Source organism: Pezoporus occidentalis, unplaced genomic scaffold (assembly GCF_034315485.1).
Source record: "Pezoporus occidentalis ecotype Australia unplaced genomic scaffold, CSIRO_AGI_Poc_V1 ctg238, whole genome shotgun sequence".
NCBI lineage: Eukaryota > Metazoa > Chordata > Aves > Psittaciformes > Psittacidae > Pezoporus > Pezoporus occidentalis.
This window is the reverse complement of record NW_026914264.1, coordinates 193,381-206,662: the sequence shown is the minus strand read 5'-3', so window position 1 is coordinate 206,662 and position 13,282 is coordinate 193,381. Positions and strand designations below refer to the sequence as shown.

General features: G+C 46.1%; 1 long non-coding RNA gene across 1 annotated transcript; it reads left to right on the top strand.

The window, feature by feature from the left end:
- The first annotated feature begins 791 nt into the window (after nt 1–791).
- Nucleotides 792–12,629, top strand: LOC134165360 (uncharacterized). Its single transcript, XR_009965497.1, has 3 exons — nt 792–973; nt 8,858–9,043; nt 12,194–12,629. It is a non-coding gene; the product is annotated as an uncharacterized LOC134165360 (long non-coding RNA).
- Nucleotides 12,630–13,282: the final 653 nt, after the last annotated feature.

Here is a 13,282-nt window from a genome sequence, read left to right as displayed (position 1 = left end):
CCTGAGTTACTACCTCTCGCAGGTGTTGATGGAAGGCACAAACCACCTGGCAAACCGCAAGCCTTGGAAGAGGTACAAACTAAACGCAGACAGGAAATCCCCCACCCAGCCAGGACCTGGAAGTTGTCTGCACCTGAAGGAGAAGTAACAGGGGATGGTTTACTTTAGGTTGATTATTTGCAAATGACTGGATGCGAGTGACGAGTGACGTTAGTTTCCTGAGCTTTGCAGTAATGCTATCAAATGAGTAAAACATCGGCCCTTGCTATCTCCTCTGACCAGCTTCCTCTAACTGGTAGGTTCTCGCCTCTCTGAAGACCTGATCCTGATCTCTTTGAATCATGATGTGGGTGTCAAAGAAGCAATTCTGGCAGCCAGTATCTCCCTGTGAAGCTGGGTCACAGTCAGGGCTGGCCGAAGGATAACGAAAGGTAATTATGTCCATGAGTGGCAAGGAAGTAAAATGTCTTTGTTCCCATCTTTACTATTCCTTCACAGAGACCCAAAAGCTGACAAAGATTATAGGGCAACAGAGAGAGGTGCATACTTTACAGCTGTAAACGTAGCCACAAGGAGGAAGCTGGCTGGGACACAGTCCTATACTTTTCTCCCTGGCATCCCATTTCACCGGAATCTTTGCTGGAGTAACACATCTCTAAAATACAACCAAGTGACAGTTTTTCACTTCCTTACTCACACACCTCCCCTTGTGAGTTCAGACTGGTCTCAGGTAACTCTGTGTATATTTATCTTGCATAAGCAATCGATCACTTACGTCTTCTGTTTTATGGATGTTCTCCCATCTGACACCTGGCTCCATTACAGTTTGTTGTGTTCCATGATGACCATGATGTAGAGACTCTACTACAGCTCCCAGCTCCTGCATCAGCACTAACACCCATGAGGTAGGCACTGAAACAGAAAGGGAAGAACTGTGTAACTACAATGGCCAGTTACTCCTTTCACTCTCCAGGTATGCTTTTGTTGGAAGTGGGAACTAATTTTAACTGTCTGCTGTCAAAGATGGACTGGGATGGGTGAACCTCAGAGTCCTCTGGCTGGTGCTACAGATGGGTCAGAAAACTGATCAGAGAAACACCAAGTATACACATTTCACATGTCATTTTTTCAGCACAGAAGCCACTCTCTATGAATTAAGGCAAAAGAATAATTCAAGGCCTCTGGAGACAAAGGCTGCAGTGGTGAGGAGCTATCTTCCTACAAGAGGTATGATCTTGGTCTTGTTATCTAATCGGTAGTGTACCCAAGGAAGCATATTTACACTGTAAAGTGTTCCTTGTATATCAATGGGTCTATGTAAGGCAATTAGTAAGTATGTTTAAAGCTTTCCAAATAAACTCCAAAGCAGGAGGACTTCTTGTTGGTAGGGAAGGGCTGGCTGCAAGTGGGAGCTCTGAATGCCACCTGCTAATCCTTTCCTTCCTGCTGTCAGGGCTCTCCCCGTGGTAGAGGAGGGGGTAGGGGGGCTTCTCCTGTCTTTGCTTCCCAGCTTCCCAGCAAATTTTTTCTCAGAAATCACACAAAAGCTACAGAAAAAAAAACAAATCCTGACAAAAGAGGCTGGAGCAGCAGGTCTCAAAGCAGAGCCTGAAAAGTTACCCAACCCACAAGAGCAGTGCTATGAGTAAACAGGGTTTCACAGAGTGGGTTGCTGTTTATTACCTCTCTCTCAGTTAGCAGGACTCCTTTCAGAAGCAGGACTACTCATATCTGATGAGGCCAGCACCTCAGGAGCACATCTGGCTGGATATGTGCTACATAGTCTGAGCAGAAGCAAGTGGGAAAGGACTCTAGAAGATGAGAGGCCTTTGGGAAATGATCCAGGCATGGAGCAGAGGCTCTCTCATAGCCTGAGCAAGCTGTGGGGCTTCTCAAGGCAGAGCAGCCACCAGATGGAATGCAAGACACTCAGTACATGAGGATGCCCATGAGTTATCCCATGGCCTACCTAACCCATTCCCACAGTATTTCCTATTGTCAAGTGTCAGGGTGCTGGGCACATCTTAGTTTAACTGGAGCCCCAGCACAATTACAGAAACATGTCTCTCTTGGAAACATAATTGGCCCTTTGTAACTGACACACCATGAAGGTGAAATTAAGAAAAGCAACTAGGCATTGCAAATATTTGAGCACTTCCCTCTTGGCATATGATTGCTTGTTTTGTGACCTACACCCCAGTATTCCTTACAGCCCTTCACAAGGGTACAGGTTACTTTAGTTATAGACGCTTTGATCCTTTCTGCAGTGAAGGCAGTGCTACATGGATCAACCAAATGTGACCTAACTCTTGGTGCTGCCACCTTTAGCTATGCCTCATGTGACCTACCAACTCCTTGTAGTTGCTGTGGGCACACTTTATCAGATCCATCTATTGCAGACTTTAAAGAGGTCCCTCCCTAGTGCAGCGGATGCTTGAGAAATGGAGGATACCAGGCATGCTGGGTTGTGTCATCGGCCCTTGATGAGGGGATGAGGGAAGGCTGCCTTGGCAGTACTTTTCCACTTGCTTTCCTACCAGGGAATAGGTAACCAGGCTGTTATGACCTGTTTGAACTTTGGTTAGCCTATCCTTGCAGAGCCAGAGGTCAGATTTGGCTTGGAATACCTCAGTGGTTTGGTGATGTTAATGCATAGTGTGTTATTTTCAGGTAACAAGAGTTCTCAGATGTTCCTTCCTTCCAGAAAGCACCCGCAGGTGAATTGGAATGGACCTAGATTCAATAATTTGTGTTAATAGTCACTGGAGATGTCTGGAAAACATGGAAGTTAAAGCCTGTGGAGCCTCTTTTCATTCAGCAGTGACTTTCAAACATTTCCCATGGTCAGATAGGAGCAAAACTCCAGAGCTGTCAATTTCCCACAGAAAGGGAATCGTAAAGAACATAAACTTTCTGTTTTGGCAATGCAATTGCTTTGTTGTCATAACAGTGTGTTTCATTTTGACAGTGGTGAAAATATTTGTCTGTCAAATGGTAGCAATGATACACTGCATTTAAGATCTGAGACAGTATTAAACATAACTGAAAAGCAAACTGTATGTAACACAAAGAAATTCATGGAAATGACAGTCTTTGGAGGTAGAATGAGGGAAGGGGAACAGTGCCCATGAACAGGAAACCTGAAGAGGAGGAAGAATACCCCGCACCAGAGAATGATGGGGAAACCAAGAGGCTGGCTGATGAGCAGATGACCAGTCTTAGTCATCACAGGGGCACACACACACCATGACATGAAACACTCCTGGAACAAGTCCCCAGCCCAGCATATGTCTCAACTTCCTGCCCCAGGAAAGCATTTTGCCTTTAGGAAGTGTTTACGCATCTCAAGGGGTAAAGACTGGAGCAGAAAATGTCTTTTTTTTTTTGCCTTTTCTATCCAGAAGGCAAGCTAGAGCTGGTGTACCAGGAGCAATGGCTTGACTCCTGTGCGTGGCAACAGATCTGGGGAGAGATAAGGGAGTGGTGCAAATGGAGAACTGCTCTGCTGGAAGGGCTGTCTCTGGAGAGAGCAGGCAGGATCCTTCTTGTCTTGTTACAGTGGGAAGAGGAAAACAGACAGAGGGGTCTGAGGATGCCCTAAAAAAGGTGCAGCTCTACAGAAGGAATTGGGAGAGGAGCAGGAAGCAGTGAAAGGCCAGTGCTACGCTGAGGCCTTCCCTCAGGACCTCACTCCTGAGATTTTCTACAGGAATAGTTTTGATTTCTAGTGGGCAGAGCTGCCGTAGGTGATGTGGGAGCAAAGTGGGACTTGGATTTCAAGCAGCTGGAACAGTGAATGGCATTGTTCAGTTGATATACCTGCAGATTGGCTTGTGACTGCTGACAGCTAACTTAGTTCCCCTGGTGTCCTCACTGGGGTGGATGGGCTGCAACAGCAGAACAATTGAGGGAACATCTACCCTCAAGCCATGGGTGGAAGGGGAGGAACTCCCATCCAGCTCGAGATCACAGATTGACCTGGCTTCATTGCCACATTTCATTGCCCAGGACATCAAGGATGTATTGAGGTTTTCTGGACCATGACTTACTGGAAAGAGCTACTCAGATTTTGAGCTGAGGCAAAAGAAACTTCGAAAAGGCTCCTCTTTTTAGAGATTATAGGATTTCTGGTCTTTTAAAGCCTGTATTTCCATTTGAGCCTCTTCTCTAGTTTTATTATTAAAAACATACAGTTTATTCAACAGCGAAATTTCCCCCCTTCAGGTAACATATAAGCAAAAGCACCTCCAAACAAAACACCTGAAACAAACTTCCCTAAGTGGCCTGCTTCTCCAGAATTGTACTTCCATCAATATTTTCTCCTCTCACTTTCCTGTGTGATACTTGCTACATTTTTTGTTCCAGTGAGATCCCTGTGTGGCAACTGCTAACGCACATAATCTGACTGTGACTGCCATAGGAGCCAGTGAGCCTGCATGGGCGAGAAGGGAAACCACTGATCTGGCAAAGTGCAAACTGATAAATCCAGTCAAAATCCTCTCCTTTCCTGACTGGCAATGCATTACACTGGCAAACTGGCCTTCACTGTGGGTGGCAGAAACCTGCTTTAGGAAGGTTTTAAAACACCAGAGGGCACAGCATTTGGGCTAACGTGGTAGAGTCACATTTGCTCATGACTCAGTGCCCCTGGTGTCACCTCTGCTGCTGGCACAGCAAGAAGGAAAAAGAAGTGAGTGCAGAGGCAATTTCTAACTCAAAATGGGTGGGCTGTCACACAGCAAACTCTACAAAGGCAGCAGGGTCCTGTCTCCCTGACCACCTCCTCATTAAAACTCCTCCTCAGAAAACAACTGGGAACAAATCCTCTTTCCCACCCCGGGTACAAGTCTCTCTGCAGGGCTTCATCATGCTTAGGAGATGGTGGAAGACCTTTGTATTTAGACAGGGAGGTATCCAGCCTGAGACAGAGAAGAATATTTTGTTGAAAGTATTTTAGCACTGAGGTGGTTACTAGAGGAAGGCTCCATGTGTGAGTGTGTGTTGTCTCTTCCCTGCTGAATGCAGAGATGTTTGCATCTTATTCTGTCCTGTGTCCAGAATGAGTGATGTTATGTTTATTTCAGGTGGCCTTTAGGGACACATGTGGCTGTGCCTCAGACTCTCCACAGATACAACTTGCCCCTCAGCAGTCCATGCCACCGCGCTTGTGTAGATGGTTTCTCCTACTGCTGGCTGTTTTCCAGGGCTGTGTTGGTGCCTATTCTACACCAGGCATACCTCAAGACAAAAAACTGACAATGCTGGTTCCTCTATCAGGGTGCTTTGAGTCTGCAACTGCTTTTATTTAAGACTAAACTCAGCCCCTGGAGTAATGGTTCACAGAGTCACAGAATCACAGAATGGTTTGTGTTGGAAAGGACCAGTTCCAATCTCCCTGCCATGGGTAGGGACACCTCACACTAGACCATGTCGCCCAAGGCTCTGTGCAACCTGGCCTTGAACACTGCCAGGGATGGGGCATTCACCACTTCTTTAGGCAACCTGTGCCAGTGCCTCACCACCCTCGTGATAAAGAACTTCTTCCTTAGATCTAACCTGAACTTTCCCTATTTAAGTTTGAACCCATTACCCCTTGTCCTATCACTACAGTCCCTGATGAAGAGTCCCTGATGACTGCAGGCCAGTTCAAGGGAGACAGAACTTCTAAAGTACCTCCTTCTTCTCTTGTACCCCAGAGGTTAGAGACTTCTGTTGTAATCCTTACACCCAGTGATTTCCCTTCTCCCTTTTCCATGAAGCAGCCATTTCTTTCCTGCATTGGCATATCCTCTGCAGCCTGCAGGCAGCATCAAAGGAAACAGCAAGTTTTAGCAAAGAAAGCAGCAAGCTGTGGCCTGTCCTATAGGAATGCCATGGCAGGCAGAGGGAGCACGGGAGGCACAGGGCACTGACCTGTCTGGCTGTGATTTAGGGAGCTGCAGAAGCTAAAATGCACCTGTTTTATTGGAGGTGTGTTTGCATGGAGGATCAGATCCTGCCTTACTCTGCTAAAACCGTAAAGTGGAGCAGCTTCTCTGGAACAGCTCCTGGATGGGCTTGTCCAAACAGCAGCAGAGGAACATCAAAAGGTGCAGTGATCACCCACAGATAAACACCCCAGCTGTCTGATCCTGAGCCACCCCCAGGCACAGCTGAATAGTTTGTCTGCCTGTGATGAGCTCTCTACAGCTCTCCCTTATACTGGAGCCTCCTTCCATGGCAATTGCTTAATGCATGTGGTGAAGGGCTAACTGACTTCTTGACTAGCCAGAGAAGAAGGCTTGGTATCTAAAGAATAGTTACTTGTTAGATAACCCTAGCATGAAGCCCTTTGAACAGAAGAAGGAATGGGAACACAGGCTTGGGTCAGTGCTACAGCGAGCAAGTCCCCACTCCAGTGACCCAGCTCCAGTGGGAAGTGTGTTTGCATCAACCATCTTTCAGTAATTATAGCAACAGATGACTCAAGATCAAAGTGTGTTTGTGAATGATGTGGTGAAGTCAATCTATGTAAATCTGAGCTTTTTATCTCTGGATCTGTCTTTAATGCTGACTTCTGTCCGGCTTTAACCTGCCCTGGGAAAACATCTCAGCTCCCAGTGCTGTGGCGCTGGTCTGGACAGACCCTGATTGCTGCCTGGCTTCCCTTTGCTCCCCTCCTCACCCTGTGCACAGCATGGCTCCAGGGGGACAGCAGCCACTCATCTGTGGGGCCTGATCCCTGGAGATCTTCCCAATGCAGAAGGGCACATTTACTGTCACTGTGAGCCAACACAGCCAGGTGCCCATGCTGACATGCTGACCATGCTGACATGCCACAGTGCTGCTGGTAGTTGGTACTTCCAGGGTCTGCTGCTCCCATGGTCAGCACCCAGCCGGCAGATGCTCCTGCCCAAGTGCTCCAGACATGTTTTCTGATCCAACTTCTCCCAGACATCAGGCTAGACTCCAAAGAGTGTTTGACAGGAAGGCCCCTTGCTTCAGGGTGACACAGGTGACAGCACGTGGAGAGCGTACCATTGGCCCAGCCCTTTGAATAAATCCCATGAACGCCCTTCATCGAGGCTGAATCTGTTTCATCTTCTTGCTGTCACGTATCCTCCTATCAGTTTCTATCATGTGTTTATCCTGTGTTTTCTAATTAGTTAATTACCTTACCCATGATGCTAAGCTTCAGCTGTTACCTACACCAGGTGATCTCCTTATGCGATCAATTTGTAAGCACTCCTTTGGGATATCTCCTTTCTGCAGAGCATACTCTGGACAGCACCACACACGTCTGGGGAGCTCCTTCCAAGCTCCTGAATCACTGCAACTCTCCTCTTCCTCAGTCTAGCTCCCAGCACTTTCACAAGCTTGCTGAGTTCCCTTTTATTTGCACTATTGCAATCAAATACTTCTTTTTTACTTCTTCATCTTTGTAACATGGCTTTTGCTAGAACCCTCTGCATGTGAAGAGCAGGAGAATTCTTGGTGTTAGCTTAGAACACAATACTGCCAGAGGAGTAGCTTGTTGGGTGAGAGTGCTAACAAGAACATCAACTGTCCTTGCCTCAGAAGCCAACCACCAGGAACTTGCTCTTAAATGTCACCTGCAGGGAAGAGGAGTAAATGCCTTCTGGGGCCATGGTGAGAAAGGATTGTGCTGATGAGTGGCTTGATCTGCTTTGTCACTTGTGTCATGGGTATTCTCCCACCTCACCTCATACTGCAGCATGTAGGGAACGGTTGGTTCTCCAACAGAGGTTAGAGGAAATGAGGCAGGGAGAGGTTTTCTAAATGTGAGAAACAAAGAGAGAGAAGTTACTCCACATATTGGTCTCTCGTGTGGTTGCATGCTGGCTCCAGACAGATTTCCTGCACAGTTCCTCGCTAAAGCTGTTTGAGTCACAAGCAGCAGAGTACAGAGGGAAGGCCGGGGTGGCTAGGGGTTAGGTGAAGAGAATGAATCTTGTCCTAGAAAGCCTTTTCCAGATGTCCCTGAGCCAGTCTCGATCTTCCTTGAGAATCTCTGTTGCTTTCATTTGATGTTTCCAAAAGCACTCAGTGCCTTCTGCAGTTATCATGTGGCAAAGATGACCACATTGGGTAAAGTTGAGAGCTGTCACCTGGGTCCAGGGACTGATACCATCTATGCACAGGATTTCCTAAATCACATCCATCATCTAGAGTTTTCATTGCTTACGCTGAGATGCTGTGTTGCTCCTACATGCTTATTTCTCAATAGAGTGGAGAGGTTTAATTATTGGGTTGCAAAGCTCCCAAGGGTCTTACGGAAATTGAACTGTAAGAGCCAAGTATGATGACGTACTGGGACTCCTTAAACTGGGATAGGCTGTTATCTGCCCATTTGCTGCAATCCAGGGGAAGTCTGCCCTCAAAACCAGCTGCCCAACATGCATGTGTTTTGGTCGCTATCATCAAAGTCTACAAGATGAGCAGGCAATTCATTATGATATAGGGTAGTGCTTTGAATGTTATAATCTGAGCTTCTTAAAAGCTTAATCTTTCTGTCCCTGGGATCACATCTTCCTCATGAGAAACAATTAGAGTATCCTGTGATAAAACACTGGATTATTATTAATGAAACCTGCACTGTCTCAGAATTTTCATTGACTCAAGTGTTCAAACAGATGCTTGACTTAAAATATGTGGGCACTCTCATTCCTGCCACAGGAGCTACCAATGCTTTTCACACAATGCCAATAAATGCGACTTGTTAAAAGCATGTTTGATTATTTATTAACCTCAGTTATGTCCTACTCAAAATCACTCATCAGAAAGTGCTCAGCACTTGATGCAGCCCTGAAACTAAGTAGGGTGTTAGCTACATCTTTCTTTTCCTTAACTCTTTAAGGAAGAAATGTCTGGATTTTGTCAGTGCAACAGCAATCCATAGAGTTTTGTTTGCCTCTGAGCCACACTCAGTTGGGGGCTGTAATATCTGGAACCATTTTTGCTAAAAATGTGAAGACAGGAGCCAAGCTTTGACATTTGCAGACTGAACTTAATTATCAGGATGCTTTCATGGTGGCTCTTGGTGGTAAGACACTTTTGTTGATCTGTATATAAGCTTATAGTTGAAATAAAATGCTCCAACAGTTTATGTGGTAGGGACACAACTTCCCGGCTCAAATTATAGAGACCACATAGCTGAGTCTTTTGCCCATACACAGAAGACAAAGGGAGGTTTGCTAATCATTTGGAGGAAACTGGGGTTTGACATTATGGGTCTGTTCTCTTACGCTACTCTTCCAATTCTCCTTTCCTAGTGCAAGCTGTGAGGTTTCAGGACCATGCCCTGTCTTTGCTACCTGTGCATACAAACAGGATGCAGCTGAATCTCAGTTCCTGCATGGAGACTCCCACCACTCTTGCAGTACTGGTCAAATTTTCCGGAATGCGTGCTGGAGCTGGTGCAGGTGCTTGCACGAAAAGGAGCAGACATGCCTGGATTTGGTGCTCTGGGCCTTCCCTGCTGTACCTCATCTTCCTTGGAGAAGGACCAAGGGGATCAAAGGCGCCAATTGCTGCCAATGGCTATGAATGACTTTGTGTAAGTCACATCTACTGCCCTGCTAAATGTCATGATCCAGGAATGCAGCTACTGCTCAGGCAGTTGCCAGGTGGTCAAAGCAACTGCAGGTGTGTATCTTTTTATGTGTTTATATATGTAAATGGAGTCAAAGTCTCAAGCGATTAAGTCATGCAATGTAAAGCATGTGACAGTGGTTAAGAAATAGCGAAGGGCAGACAAGGGTGACAGGAGGAAAGCATTTCATAGTGGCAGCTGTGAGCTAAATCATGTTGAAATCGGGTAACCTGGATTTTTTAGGAGAGAGGTTGGAAAGGAAGAGTGTAGCACTGGGAGAGGAGCTTATTTTTTTTTTTATCTCTGGAAAGGGTCCTGAGCCTTTCTTTGTAAAGCGCTTGGGCCCTGACTTTTATTTATGTCTGCTACTCTTCTTCCTCTCCTTCTCATTCTCCCTTTCCCTCTTCCTCTTTCTTTCCCTCTCCCTCTCCCTTTCCCTCTGCCTCTCCTCATCCCCAGTAGTTTACTCTTGGCTTCTCAGTGGCACAGGAGGAAAGGCAGCGAGGTGAATGAAATGGACTTGTGGATGGGACTCTGTCTGCTAGACTCACATTGGATCACACGGAAAACTTTATGCTGAGTGGAAAATGCCCACTTTAATAGCAACTGGATTTGAGTCCATAATTACCACAGCCATCACATGTCTGATTTGCAGCTATGAGCACAAACAAATGACTTGTCCATGCACTGACTGTGCTTCACATTAAATGCTCCTGGGTCCAGGGCTTTTTAAAAACCCACAGAAAACTGTATTTAGCAACACTGGTCTGATCCTCATGGAGATGAGTAGGAGTTGCTGTACTAGGAGAGCTAGACTGTACCCTTCCACACAAACCAGCCCAGTGGCAGACATCAAATGATGTTGTTCCTCAGCAGTCTACTGATGTTATCATTGTTTCTTTGAGCAGTTAGAAAGAACAAGATCCTACAATGACAAACCACAACATTTGTTGTGGTACATAAAGAAAAGATAAGTAAAAATGAAACCTTCCCAAATATATATATATATATGTGCATTTCACATCCTTTTTGTTTTTCGTGGACCAAGCACCTTACAGACAATTTGCTCATGACCTGCCAAAAAAAAGGTACTAGGGTCCAGCATGGAAGACAGACATAAAATAGCTAAAAACCAAGCCTAGAGAGGAGAAGTGCACTATTAAAAAAGAATCATTAACTTGCACATTAATTTCTAAGGCAGCATCACACTTACTGAGCTTTGAGGCATACAACTCCAGGGAACAATGAAAAGCTGTGTCTTGTTGCATTAGGAATTACTTTCCATTCCTGTATTCCTACCCAAAGCCTAAAATACATATTAAGTCTAAATAAAGGTAAATCTAAATAAAAGTGCTCCCTGACCTCACTGGATGTTGCACAGATGTGGCACAGAGGGAGGAAAGGTCAAGGTCATTCTGTGTATATTTCAAGTTTATTCATTAGATATTTACACTAACACCACAATTTACACACACAGCACTGATGGATGTAAATGTTGACCTAAATGTTGAGGTTTGATTGAAGGTATTTGCTTCAACAACCCATATCGATTTGTCATTTCCTTGCTAGAGACCCTTGGCAGGTCTCCCCTAGAAGAAGAGCCACCTTAGACAGAGAAAGAGGCTGTGAGGGTTGAGCAATTTGCCCTATAGACTTCTATGCCCTGTCATCACAAGGCCATATGATTCCATTCAATTACCAAGTGTGTCCCTTTGCACTGTTTGTTGGCTTTTGCAGAGTTGTTAGACAGAGGGGGAAAGTATTTTTTCCATAGGTGCTGTCTCTGTTATTCCACTGTGGATTCCCCCAGCTCCTTGGTGTCAAGCCTCCTGGCAGCACTGCCATGTCGGTCCTGCTTGTTTGTCCTGTTACCTCGAGTGCCGTGAGCCACATCAAATACCGGCACTCCAAGTGCCATGGGGATTGTGCTGCCTGTTTACTCCCTGCTGGGACTCAGCTCACTGGTGGAAGATGATCCCCTAAGAAGATGTTGCTGCACTGACTAACAATGGGAAGGTTCTCCATAAACCATATGGGGTTAACGTGGAGAGCATAGTGATTTTGGATTGACACCACCAGTGTAGAGGACACCACAGCCCCACTGGTACTGGCCACACATGAATTTGTAGAAATCAGCTTTAAGTCTGAGGCTAGAAACACTCATGTAACCATACAGAAGTGAAGTTCTACGTTCACATTTGCGCCACCAGGTCTGGCTGCCCTCTTTTCATGGTTATCAGACCTACAGTCTTAACCAGGTCAGTTTGCAGCCCCTGCCTACTGCACAGCCTCACATAAAGCAACTTCACCAGCACCTGAAAATCCAGTTCAGTCCCTGGAAAAATGTGAGTGGAACAGTGGTAGAGATCACACTTCAGGGTGGAGACTGCTCTCCTCAGACTAGTTCCAATTGTTGTGTAATGGTGCCAGTGAAGTTTGGTAACTCGCTCACATACTGGGAGGATTCACTTGATCGCAACAGTTAATTTCACTTTCTGGCATCTACCATTCATCAGAAATTCCAGGCCAGAGCTTTAAAAAGCAGCCAGTGATTTAGGATCTCATGACTGCTGGACATTTAAGATTGAGGTATCTTGGCAGGCATGCTTGATGCGCCTCCCCAAACCTCCTCCTCATAACAGCCACCAGAACTGTGGGTCATTCCAGAAGCCCTAGGCTGTGATGTGGAGCCAACACTTGCCCAAGGTGAGTCACAAAAGCTCCTTCCACAGCACGTTTGCCAGCTGGCAACCAGTTGTGCAAGTGCAATAGGGGACATGAGCAAACTGGAGAGTCTGCCATAGTGTGGGGTCACAAGAATCTCCTCCCCACCTTGTGGAGTGGTACACAGGGGGCTGCATCTCCAGCCTCAGCTGTAGCAGCCGCACATAGGGGTTTGCTGCTCAGCCCAAGGTGATCTGAGCACAGTAACCTGGAGGGCTTGTGCAGGACTGTTTGGCAGTTCAGTACTTCTGCACAGCTTGCTCTGAAGTAGCTAATAGAGCTGGCTCCTGTTTCGGACATGCTTTGGACAAGACCGGGCTTTCTTTGTGAGACCCTGCAGAGAGTTCCTGCAGAGGAAACCTGGGTAAGCAGCTCCAAGAGCTTTCCATCCAGCAAGAGTCTATCTAGCTGGGTGATGCTGCTAGAGGAGTGAATTCAGGGAAGCCTGGCAACTGCATCTTACAGCTAAAGGTCCTCAGTTAAGCTATAAAAAAGCATCCTACCTTCCCTGAACCCATCTTGAACTCTGCCCTACACCAATCCCTAGCAAAATGGTACCTGCATCCGTTCCACCCAGGCATACAATCAAATGGTGACTCAGTTCAGTTATTCATGCATTTATTACCCAGATAACTCTCTATTAAGCTAATGAGTCATTCTTTTACACCCACCAAACACATAGCTAGGATGCTGCTTATTTCTGCTATTCATAAACTAGGAGAAGTAGAGCAGAGCCTTGTACCAGAAAATTTATCTTCTCTAGAGAAGCTCTTCAAAGGACACATAGTTTGATCTGTGTGTGCTTTGATGAGCTTTGTGGATCTCCACAGAGTCCCATTCAGCACATTTAGTGAAAGCAGGGGTATGCTTTTCCTACACATATTCTTTTGAACCTCGGCTGTTGTTTAAAGGCAAGTGGACCCTGGCTGGAGGAGAGAGGAAACTGCTGGTGAGATAAGTAAGGCT